We start from the raw sequence: 12,789 nt of genomic DNA, 5'->3' as shown, positions 1-12,789 counted from the left end.
CCTCCATAAATTATTGCCGCTCCTGCAGCAACACAAAGAGATGGTTTGCTCTCTGGCTGGCGCTGTGTAAATGGTACCAACCACTCACTCACTGTTACATTCTGAAACAAGTCTCCTGATTGGTGCACTTTGCCATTTTAAGAACTCCTGATTTGAGATCCACTGTTTATGTAAGTGCGGAAAGGCATGACTAAAGGCCTTATTTAAGTTTGGAGGATGGTATTTTCCAGCAAAATTGGGGAGGATTTACAAAACCGTGGATGGGGTATTCGTGACATTTATGACAGAGTATCTAGTCTGCGAAACTATAAGCAAGGCCCTGAGGGACAGATTCATCATTATTTGACACAGCACAATGCAGCAAGACAACCTGCTGCACTGCAGCAAATAGAAAGAGCTGGAATGCGCCATATTTACCGAGATATGTCACATTCTTGCGATCTATTTACGCTGGTGCACTGTGTTGTGCCTAGCGCCAAAGCAGGGACCCTTGCGCCATGGTGTAAGGGTGCCTGCGTTGCACGCAGGATTATTTTTTTTATTTTTTTGTTTTTGCACAAAAACAATCCTTAGATGTGTTTTCCTCATTCTAAGTGTGCACTATAAAAGATGAACAAGCATTATTAAAGCCAAATAGGTCTCACTTATGCAAGAGCTATTGGATTGGCCAATGTTTTCTAGCCATGTTGTTCACCAGTGTGGTTGCTGTTCAGCATGGCTAAAAGGTTTGTGGCATAGAGGAGAGTGGCGAGTACAGTGGCATAGAGTGTTGTGGAGTGACATAGAGTTGAGTGTAGTTGAGTGTTGTAGAGTGGCATAAAGTGTTGTAGAGTTGAGTGTTGTGGAGTGGAGTTTCGTAAAGTGGAGTGTCATGGAGTGGAGTGTCAAGGAGTGCTAAGAGTAGAGTGGAGTGTCATGGATTAGAGTGGAGTGTTGTGGATTAGAGTGGAGTGTCATAGACTTGAGTGGAATGGAGTGTTGTGGAGTGTCGTCTAATAGCGTGGAGTGATTTAGAGTGGCGTCGAGTGGAGGGGCATAGCGTGGCAGGGCACAGCTTGGAGGGGTGTAGTGTGGCGCAATGGGGTATAGAGCGTCATGGCATAGTGTGTTGTAGAGTGGAGTAGTGTCATGGAGGGGCATAAAGTGGCATAGAATGGAGTGGAGTAAAGTGTTGTAGAGTGGAGTAAAGTGCAGTAGAGCGGATTAAGGTGTTGTAGAGTGGAGTAGAGTGTCATACAGTGTGGTGGCATAGACTGTTGTAGAGTGGTGTAGAATGGAGCTCTTGTGACATGAAGTGGTGCAGAGTGGCAAAACAGAGTGGACTGTCGTAAAGTAGAGGGTTGTAGAATGTCAAGGAAGGTCATAGAGTGTTGTGGAGGGTCATAGAGTGCCATGGAGTGGCACAGAATGGCATAGAGTGGAGTAGAGTGGGGTAGAGTGTTGTGGAGTGGCATAAGTAGAGTGTTGTTTCATAGAATGGAGGAGCATAGAGTGGAGTGGACTGGAGGAGAGTGGAGTGTCGTAGAGTTGAGTGGAGTGAAGTGAAGGAGAGTGGAGTACAGTGGCGCAGAGTGGAGTAGAGTGGAGTGACGTAGAGTAAAGTGGCGTAGAGTAGCATGACACTGAGCAGAGTAAAGTGTTGTAGAGTGGAGTTAAGTGTCGTAGAGTGGAGTGCCATAGAGTGGAGTGCTGCAGAGTGGAATGGAGTGGAGTGCCATAGGGTGAAGTGGTGTAGAGGGAAGTAAAATTGCATAGAGTGTAATAGATAGGAGTGTCTTACGGTGGAGTAAAGTGACATTGATTTGCATAGATTGGAGTGGCGTAGAGTGGAATAGAGTGGCATAGAGTGTTGTAGAGTAGAGTGGAATAGATTGTCTTGGAGTAGACTGTTGTAGAGTGGAGTAGAGTGCGGTAAAGTGTTGTGAAGGGTCGTAGAGTGGAGTATATTGTTGTGGGGTGTAGAATGTTGTGGAGCAGAGTAAAGCGTCATATAGTGGAGTAGAGTGGAGTGTCATAAAGCTGAGTGGAGTGGCATAGCGCAGAATGGAGTAAAGTGTCATAGAGTGGCATGACGTAGAATTGAGTAAAGTGGTGTAGAGTGTTGTACAGTGGAGTGTCATTGAATGAAGTGTCATAGAGTGGGTTGTCGCAGAATGGAGGGGCCTAGAGCGGCACAGAGTGGCATAGCGGAGAGGGGAGTGGAGTGTCATATTGTGTAGTGGAGTGTTGTAGAGCGGACTGGCGCAGAAGGAAGCAGAATGTTGTAGAATGAAGTATGCATTTTTATTTTTTATTTATTTATTATTAGTGTTTTATATAGCACGAAAGTGACCCGTTAGGGTGTCAGAGCAGTTAACAGAGATATAGAGGTCCCAAATTCGACCAATAGCAAGCAACATAAACTTACGCATGCAGATAATATAAAACATGGGGAGAGGAGTTGGCCTAATGGCTAGGGCGGTCGACCTCGAATCTGGGGAACTGGGTCCGAGGCTCGGCAATGACGCAGAACATCCTGTGATTCTGGGCAAATCGCTTAATCTCCCGGTGCCTAACAAAAATGAATGTGTCCTCATGTAATGCAACTGGTGCTATGTAAAATGCTCTGATATCCGTTTCGGGTCAAGTTCGCGCTATATAAAACATTGTAAAAAAAAAAACAGTATAAAAACTGTGGACAGTAAAAGTTCTCAGGACTTACAATAATATCTGAGACTGAACGAGTATGTCAAATTACAAATTATCTTTTACCATCAAAAGACTCAGGGCCATATTCACAAGGAGCTATCGCTGAGTTAACGGCACTTTATCGCAGCCAAAGTCGTGATAAATTTACCTCCCCATTCACAAGCTGGTACTACCAGCCCACAGCACCAGTTTACCCGCGACAGCAGCCACAAAAAACATTGCCACAGAGGATCCCCGCAACTATCGCTAATGAGATGCAGAGTAGGCGTTCCCGTGCCAAAAGCCGCGACAACACCACACCTCAACAATCTCAACGACCAGACAGATCGGCGATAAGAACACAAACCGGCGATAAGGCGTGTTAGCACCAGGAAATCGACACCTGCTCGGACCTGGTGTTAAGTCGGACAGCAGCCAGCACCACAAAAAGGAGATCAGCCCAGAGCCACATCGGAAGTGCAACAGATGCCATGGAGTCACACATCATACGGCCCTGACACCCAAGAGGGCCACAACACCCACCGACACCACCCCCCGGACCACCCCTCCCTGGCACCCCCCCAACAAAGACATACCTTATCAGCTACACAAAAACGTGTACAAATTAATCTGCATGATGTCGCACAATCACAACAGCTGAAATGCATGTATCGACACAGAAATGAGCATCACACATTCACTTCCGAAGCAACATAAAAAACTTTATTAAAATGAACACTGAAATCAAAAGAAGACACATGGTGGCTCCCCGCAGGACAGTCCGTAGGTCACAGCCTGCAAGACAAAAAACATGATGAGAAGGTGTGTCCTGCGCACATCAAAGGACAGAGAGAGAGTGAAGGAGCGAGAGAGAGAGAGAGAGAGAAGAAGAGAGGGGGAGAGAGGAAAGAGAGAGAGCTGACCCTGCGCACCCAGGCCACACAGCTCACCTGTTGCCACCGGTGTGTTTCCAACCACTTGCCGGCATGTAGTGCAGTCCATTAGGTCACACATCGGAGTCAGAGCCGTCATCTGAAACAGAGTCCAGATACATGACTGGCACAGTACACACACTCGCACAAGACAACAGCGCCTGCCCGCCCATGCACACCCAGGCAGAGGCATCACAAAGGCACCTGTCGCCCACTGAGCATGCCCGCCCATGCACACCCAGACAGAGGCATCAGAAAGGCACCCGCCGCCCACGGAGCATGCCCGCCCATGCACACCCAGGCAGAGGCATCACAAAGGCACCTGCCACCCATGGAGCATGCCCGCCCTTGCACACCCAGGCAGAGGCATCACAAAGGCACCCGCCGCCCACAGAGCATGCCCACCCATGTGTCAACCTAGTTTTGCTAGGTTGCCATGTGCGCCACCATTTTGTGTTACAGCGTCCATTTCCTTCTCTTTTTAACCCACATGCCAAGCAACACTCCAAGCTGTCCTTTTGCCAAACCCACGCTAATGTTCTTGGAATGTTGAGACAGCAAATGACCTTGCCCGTGGTCTCCATTCCTCATCAAGTTATACGAGATAAGAGGCAGGTGATGTGCCTAAGGTTTACACTGTTTGGCGACAGTATCTCCACTCCTCATCAAAGCTACCGGACCAGGTGATGTGCCTGAGGCTTATACTGCTTGGCGACAGTATCTCCACTCTTCATCAAGCTACAGAGACTTTGTACGACTCCTTTTATGGTTCCTTTTCTTGCAAGGGGAGTGTCCACATCCTATAAGTGATGCTGCGTGCCCCTCGTATTTTGAACAGTCTCTTGTCACCTACTCCCCAGTGGGTCACGGACACTTTTCCATCTCTAGAGATTGTCTGCATATTTCTGTTGAATAAACACGTGTTCCTTTACTCCCAGCGGTGTGGTCTCCCATCTTTGAATATTCTAAGGAGGAACCCGTAGACCTGGGTGGTCCCTGCACCTCCGAGTGGTCTTTCCGTAAGACCCCGGTTCTACAATTGGCGTCCAACGAAGGACTCCATCAGAGACTCGGTGGTCCCAGCTTGATGACCCGGAGAGGAGGGGAAGATCGGTAACTGAGGAGTGCACCTGCGGAAAGCATACTTGAGTCTCCATAGCCAACGTCACCTGTATCTCTTTCCCTCGATGGTGTCTTCGACTTCAGCGGCCCCGTTCCTGACTGGAGTCCCTTTCTGGCCTGTCTAGCCTGTCTGGAAAATAAGGAGGAGAACCCCCCCTGGGAGCAGAGAAACTCATCGGGTATTCTGGTAGGGTCGCTTCAAGCGACATAAAAATAATTCTTATACCGATTCAGTTATACATGCATGCCGCTGTTTACTCTGTTTTAATTAATTATCTCTGATTCGATCTTTGCAAAGACCAAAGGAGAGGTAATGTGTTCCTGATTGTGAACTGTCTGGTTTCTGAAAGAAATATTATTTAAGTTCAGTAAACATGCCTGTTTTTAGTAAGTTTTGCAAGCTCTGTTATTGTTGCTCGAACAGTCAGGATGTAGTAGAAGAAAGTCAGCCAGCCCCTCCAGAGGGGACCCCTAATAAAGAGATGTACATCAAATATGGTATTTCCGGTAGAATTTATACTAAATTATGGCAGAAATACACAAAAATAATGCCGAGTTACAGTGGCCCGAATTTGGTTCTTTTGAGGTACCTAAAATTACATATTTAGAAGAGCAGTTGCATAAACGAAAAGTGCGAACGAGTATGTTGGATTCCTTTGGTCTATGGCGAAAAGAAATTAATGAAAAAAAGAGAAGAGCTCAAGCTAGAGAGACTCAGAAAACCTGCTCAACAGGAAATGGCAGCCCTTAGAGGGCGAGAAATAGAGAGAAATATAGAAAGATGTGATAGAGAACACCAACTTAACACGACAGGACAGTACCCCTTACTGCCCCCAAAAAATTGACAAAGACGATGCTATGTTGCTTTTTAGACCTCCCGCTTATCATGAGAAACAACAATTGATACAGCCGCAGCCAGCACCTGCCCCGAACGCTCCTTTTCTTGACGCCCCAATCCTACCGGCTCAGGTGGTGATACTTGACCCAGAGACTGAAATCCTTGCCCTTGTAGTCATTCCTAAAATTGTGAAGAAATGTGACAGAAAAGGACACCGAAAGGAGGTTAATGACTCAGACGGCAGTGATGATTCCGACCCAGGCGAGCGTAAAAGGTCACATTCTCCTAGACTCAAGAACAAGGAAAAAAGAAAAATAGATCGTATAGCCGACAAACTAATTACTGACTGTGCCTCCCTTTCGGACATTGACGCCGCAGCAGAGGGGCAGGTACATTCGGCAGGAAAGAGCTATTGTTTGGAAAGGACGGCTTACCACCTTATGGCAAAACAGGAGGACCAAAGGGTAAAAGTACCTCTCAGTTTCCGGAGACTATATAGACGCTTGCAAGAAGGGGAATCTACAAACAATGACAGAGATGTACTACTAGCAATGATCAAAACTACTTTGCATTCTGATGGTCAGCCAGAGAGTATTATTCAGATGCCAGTCAAAGAGGCGGCCCTCATTTATGTCCCTCTGCGGGGTACTGGGACAGTCCAAAATATCCCAGATGACCCTAATGCCTGTTCCAGATTAATGTTTAGCTTTGTATATACTCCTTGGACGAAAGCTGTAATGTTGCAGTTACAAAAAGATATACCAGACATCAGAAAGAATCCTACTGGGTTCTACGAGAGCGTCCAGCAGATACTGAATGCTTATACCTTAACGTTGATAGATGTTACTCAGTTCTTTGGCTTAATATTACCAGCCGAGCTCTGGAAACCACTCAGGTATGTTAACGATCAGGCAGCCTTCCATGGTACATGGGAAGAACTGGAGGGAAGGGATAGAGACAGGAACCCTGGAGAAAAAACACATGACTATATTATAGCACTACCTCAAAGACTGTTGGCTAAACTAAAGACTTTGGCACCAGAAAGAAAGATAGACTGGACCCTTCTCACTGCTTGCAAACAGATCCCTGAGGAGTCAGTCTCTGATTATTTTACCAGATTAGGAAAGGCATACACCGACTTCAGTGGTCAGGATGTGGCCACCGAGACTGGCCGCTACTTACTTATCCAGACTTTTGTTAAAGGGCTCTTACCAGCTGTAGGGAACAGTCTTATGGCCAGTGAAAGTAGCTGGCCAGCGGCAACACCAGCGACAATACTGACCATGGCCCAATACTATGAGAGCCAATACAAAAATGCAGAGGAAGAGAAGGAGAATAAGAAAAAGAAGTTGAAGGAGCAAGTATTGCTTAGTCAGTTGGACACCGCATCCATCCCTGTGGACCAAACAATGCTCGTCAGCAAAATATCAGGTTTGCCCATATACCACAAGGCCCTCCAGCACCAAACCAGCAACTCTATAGGCCTGGTCCCCAACAATCTGATATTTGCGCTTATTGTAAAAAAACAGGACATTGGAAGAAAGATTGTTCAATATTAGCAACCAACATCGCTGCTGGAAAAACACAACAACGACCGTCCAATACTAACTTTTGAGTCGACCCCAATATCAGTACAGGGACAACAGGTTTGATCACAGTTCAGAGCGTCAGGCTACCGTTCAGGATTATGCTAAAGATTATATTGATATGACACCATTATATTGGTCAGCCTAGGGAGGTCAAGGATGGGGGAAGGAACCAGTGGAGGTACCTGTAGATCAACAGGGACCATATATTACAGCATCGGTAGCCGGTACTAAAGGATGTTCCCTCATGGATACTGGAGCATCCCGCAGCACCCTAACCACCCCACTGATTCCAAGGGCTCCTCCATCTGGTAAACTAATTACATCGACTGGGTTCGATGGTAAGCCCTCTGTCAACCCCCTTTCCAAACCTACCCCATTCTCTATAAACGGTGCTGACACTTCTGCAACGTTCTTGCTATCCCCAGATTGTCCTGAGAATCTCATGGGATTGGATTTGTTAAAACATTACCGTGCCACTATCAGATGTTTCCCAGATAATGTTCGGGTTATTCTGTATGACAAGGTTTCACCTTACCAACCGTCTGTACAACTACTCCAGCTTCCCAATTTACAGGATGATTTAGCTACGATTCCGACCACCTTATGGGCCACTTCTGACACTGACGTTGGCACTATCCAGATGCCGCCAGTTTACATTACTGTCAGGGAGAGTGCACACTTGCCTAGATTACCGCAGTATAACATTTCTAAAGAAGGAGAGCTTGCACTGCAAGAGATTGTAACAGACCTCATTCAGGCTGGCGTGGTGGAACAAGTTTCTTCAAACGTCTGCAACAGTCCCATTTTGCCCGTATTAAAACGAACGGCTACACACCAAAAGGTGTACAGATTTGTGATCGACTTACGGGCCATTAATAAGATAGTAGTACCACAATTTCCAGTAGGTTCTGACATACCTGCTATCCTGACTATGATCCCACCTACAGCTAAAGCATTTAGAGTCATAGATTTGAAAAATGCGTTCTTTTCCATCCCAATTCATGAAGAGTCACATTTTCTTTTTGGCTTCACCCTAATGAACAGATCCTATAGATTCTGTCCCGCCCCTCAGGGCTATACAGAGAGTCCAAGCATTTACAGCCAAGCATTGAAAAAACAACTTGACCAGATACATCTCCCAGAGGGAGTGACTCTTATTCAATATGTAGATGACATTTTGTTAGCAGCAGACACTACTCATTTGGCCCGACAAGCATCATTACAGGCCCTCAAATTTCTTGCTGCGCATGGACACAAAGTATCAAAAGAAAAATTGCAGTATTGTATAAAACAGGTGACTTATTTAGGTCACCTGTTGTCTAAGGAGGGACGCACTCTTACACCAAACAGGATTCAGACTATTTTGAACTTCACTACTTCAACCACCCAGAGAGACGTGAGAGCACAAATAGGTCTCACCTCCTTCTGTAGACAATGGGTCCCACATTTTTCCCTCATTATCAAGCCACTTCTTTCCCTGGTGACTAAAGATGTTTCCAATCCAATTCCCTGGACATCACAACACACAGAAGCATTCATTACCTTACGACAGGCTCTGCGTTCAGGGTGGACCTTAAAGACACAGCCTTACCAGATGCAGAAGGCCACCTGAGGGTAGATGGTTCTTGCCTGAAACTTGCGGATGGCACCACATCTGCTGCCTATTCTGTTACGACGGCACTTACGGTAGTTGAGACTGCCAGAATATTACAGAAATCAGCCCAAGCAGCAGAAATAACAGCACTTACACGTGCCTGCATCCTCAGTACACACATGACTGTGAACATCTACACCGACAGCCAGTATGCTTTCGGGGTAGTACACAATTTTGCACTACTATGGAAACAATAGGGGTTTTCTCACTTCTCATGGGGCACCTATTCAACATGGTGAATTGATTCACGCCCTCTTAGAAGCCATCACTCTCCCTGCTAAGTTAGCAGTAATCAAATGCTCAGCACACAAGAAAGTTACTGACGAAGTAGGACAGGGGAACACTCTGGCCGATAGCACAGCCAGAAGCACGGCATTAGGAACAACACCTGCACTAACGTACATCTTAAAAATCACAAGCTGAGAAATGGCATGATGCAAGACAACAGATTATTGACATACATAAATCAGCTACTATAGAAGAAAAGGAACAGTGGAAAACTGATGGTACGTTAGATGAGAAGGGATGTTGGAGATCTCAGGACACACTTAGATGGAAACTACCAACAACATATGTTATTCCCTTACTCACAATGACGCACGTACCAGCGCACATTGGGTCCCAAGTCATGTATACTATGCTCAAGGAAGTATGGGACCATTCCAAATTGAGAGTCTGGCCGAGCGATTTGTGAAACACTGTCTAACCTGTTTAAGATACAATGTGGGAAAGGGAACAAAGTTTCCAAGAAGCAGGATTTACACTGCCCTCTGCCCCTTTTGAGGTCCTCCAGATGGATTACATCCAAATGAACAGAGTTGACCACTACAAGTATGTCTTGGTGTTGGTCTGTGCATTCAGTAAATGGGTGGAAGCATACCCCACCAAGGATAATACTGCTATTACGACAGCTAAAGCTCTTTTGAAGGAATTTTTTCCACGATATGGCCTTTGTAGATTAATGCAGAGTGATTGAGGATCACATTTCATTGGCCAGATAGTGAAACATATCTTAGAAGGATTGGGAGTCAAACAAAAATTCCACGCTGCATTTCATCCCCAGGCAGCAGGATTAGTGGAACGCTATAATGGGATTTTGAAGGGGAAATTAGCTAAAATAACAACTGAGACTGGATTGAATTGGGTAAATACTCTGCCTTTAGCTCTGCTGTCTATACGATCGGTCTCACATTCTAAGTCACACCTCACACCCTACGAGACAGTTTTCAGTAGACCTATGAACATTTGGAATGCATCATCTCCTAAATCCTTGTCTGACCTTCCCCAGGAAGTGTTGACCAATTATCTGTATGAACTGACTAAAACAATGTCTTTACTCCATGAACAGGTCAAAGCATCCGTCACTGACAAATCCCATGGTCCTGGCCACCATATCAAACCTGGAGACTTCGTTCTGGTGAAAAACTTTGCATGCACCCAGTCTCTGCAGCCTCGCTTGAGGGGCCCCCTGCAAGTACTGCTAGTAACAAGAACGGCCTTGCGAGTAGAAGGAAAAAAATCCTGGGTACATGCTTCCCACTGCCGAAAAGTGGATCCCATGACCGAAGACAACTTTAAAGTACACAAAGAAGTTCTGACACACAATAAACCAATAGACTGTGACTCAAATTCAGAGCCTGAACTGGAACTTTGTGACGAAGGAACCGATGGATACTACCTCCGATCCAAGGCTAAGCAAAAGAAAAAGCCCAGCTCCAAGGGCCGTTAGTACTCCATTGTCCATTGCTGCAGGGCGGTAGTAAAGGCTGGCTGAGAATCCTGGGTACTGCTAGTAGTGGCTTACTGGGACAGACATTGGCCAGTGAAACAACCAACAACTATTGGCAGGTATTAGGGGCATTGCAGTACTTTCAGGACACTTGTAGAGCTATTATGGCCGAAAGATATCATGATATTGGAGAAATTCCCACAAAACCAGAATATGTCACGATTCTCCCAACACACTATGTACATCCTTGGAAAATGACTACCACACAGTGCCATCATCTAGACATGTCAGCACTCCCCTCAGTGGAGGGGAGGCAACCCAGCGACATCTCACTGGTAGGATCCAAACATCTCTCACACTAATGGCACTGCTATAACACAAAATAAGGCTAAAAACAGAGTTTACAACGTCCGGACAAAGGTGCTGTTTGTATTGACAATGCTTGCGGTACTGTTCAGTATAATGTTCTGGATAATCGAAGAAACAGCTCCTGCCAAACATACTGTTCTTCCTCAAATCCCACAGCCACCTGGGGTCCCTGAACATTCTCATCTTCCATGGCCAAATTCACATTTCAACAGACATTCAAGAGTTCAGGAACAATACTTTCATCCAAATGCTGCACCAGTTCAATCAAGTGTCAAATGCTACGGACTGCTATGTCTGTGGTCTCCTGCCTCATGCAACCCAACACACCATTAAGTTTCTCGTGTTTCCTGCCTCATCTGCTTATACCTGCTCTATAATGCATAATGCAACCAATGTTATCCCAACGCCTAAGTATCTGGGTAATGGTACTCAATTTAGGGCCTTCATCCCGAATTTTCATGCCAACAATAATACAGTTTGCAATGTTTCTGATTCAGCATGAATGCGTGCCATTATGTCTATTCCAATACGGGGTATAGTGAACTACACCTTTCTGACTGTTCGGGCCAAAGCAGTGGCCATTTCCGTTACATCACGCCCTGGCCAGTTGTGCATACAAGGTCAGGAAAAAATGCTGATGGGCACTAGCATGTGCAGCACTACCAAGACCTATGGCAATTACACCCCATATCTCAGTCTCCCATCTGGACTGTACTTTGTGTGTGGGCCTAAGGCTTACACCTGGTTGCCTCCAGACTGGAGTGGAACATGCTACGTCGCCTTCCTCCTACCACCAACTTTCAACAGGAACAACACTTATCACCGCCAGAAACGTCAATTACCAGATGTGGACCAGACCGACGCCACAGGCCAACAGTTCACTGATGCAATAAAAGGTCTGTTGCTGTACTGGGGTCCGATGTCCAACAGCTTAAAAATACGAAGACTGACCAGGGTCCTCGAAGCAACTATAAATATGACTGCAGGAATACTGACCAACCACACCGCCGAAATTGATGTTACCAGAATGGCTGCTCTCCAAAATCGCATGGTGATTGACATCATCCTAGCGGATAGGGGAGGAGCCTGTCACATCATCGGCGCAAGCTGTTGTGTGTATATTCCTGACTTGTCAACTTCTGTATACAACGATATCTCCAAGCTCCACAGAATTGCATCAGAAATTCACGAGGATAATCGAACTTCTTGGTCCTGGGATTCTGTATTCTGGCAACTGCTCGTCTCCTGGGGATGGAAGATGATTATGATAATACTGATCCCATTAGCTATTCTGTTCTTTTGCTGCCTCTGCATTCACTGTGGTCCTGCCCTCTGTTCTCTCTGTACAAGTGGATGTAAGACACCGGCTATGCTCCAACACATCGAAAACAATAAAATAATGTACCAACAAGCTGTGGACTAACTAATGCAAATAGACATTAATTAGGGTGTTGTCCATGGCAAAAGGAGGGACTGTGAAACCTAGTTTTGCTAGGTTGCCATGTGTGCCACCATTTTGTGTTACAGCATCCATTTCCTTCTCTTTTTAACCTACATGCCAAGCAGCACTCCAAGCTGTCTTTTTGCCGCACCCACGCTAATATTCTTGGAATGTTGAGACAGCAAATGACCTCGCCCGCGGTCTCCACTCCTCATCAAGTTATACGAGACAAGAGGCAGGTGATATGCCTAAGGCTTTCACTGTTTGGCGACAGTATCTCCACTCCTCATCAAAGCTACCGGACCAGGTGATGTACCTGAGGCTTATACTGCTTGGCGACAGTATCTCCACGACTCATCAAGCTACACAGACATTTTCCAACTCCTTTTATGGTTCCTTTTCTTGCAAGGGGCCTGTCCACATCCTATAAGGGATGCTGCGTGCCCCT

General features: G+C 46.0%; 1 pseudogene; it reads left to right on the top strand.

Annotated features, from left to right (window-relative positions):
* Positions 1–7,392: 7,392 nt before the first annotated feature.
* On the top strand, positions 7,393–12,347 carry LOC146776481 (uncharacterized; annotated as a pseudogene).
* Positions 12,348–12,789: the final 442 nt, after the last annotated feature.

Source organism: Triturus cristatus, chromosome 12, assembly GCF_964204655.1.
Source record: "Triturus cristatus chromosome 12, aTriCri1.1, whole genome shotgun sequence".
Lineage (NCBI taxonomy): Eukaryota > Metazoa > Chordata > Amphibia > Caudata > Salamandridae > Triturus > Triturus cristatus.
Note: the sequence above shows the minus strand (reverse complement) of the source record. Positions and strands in the feature narration are given on the sequence as shown.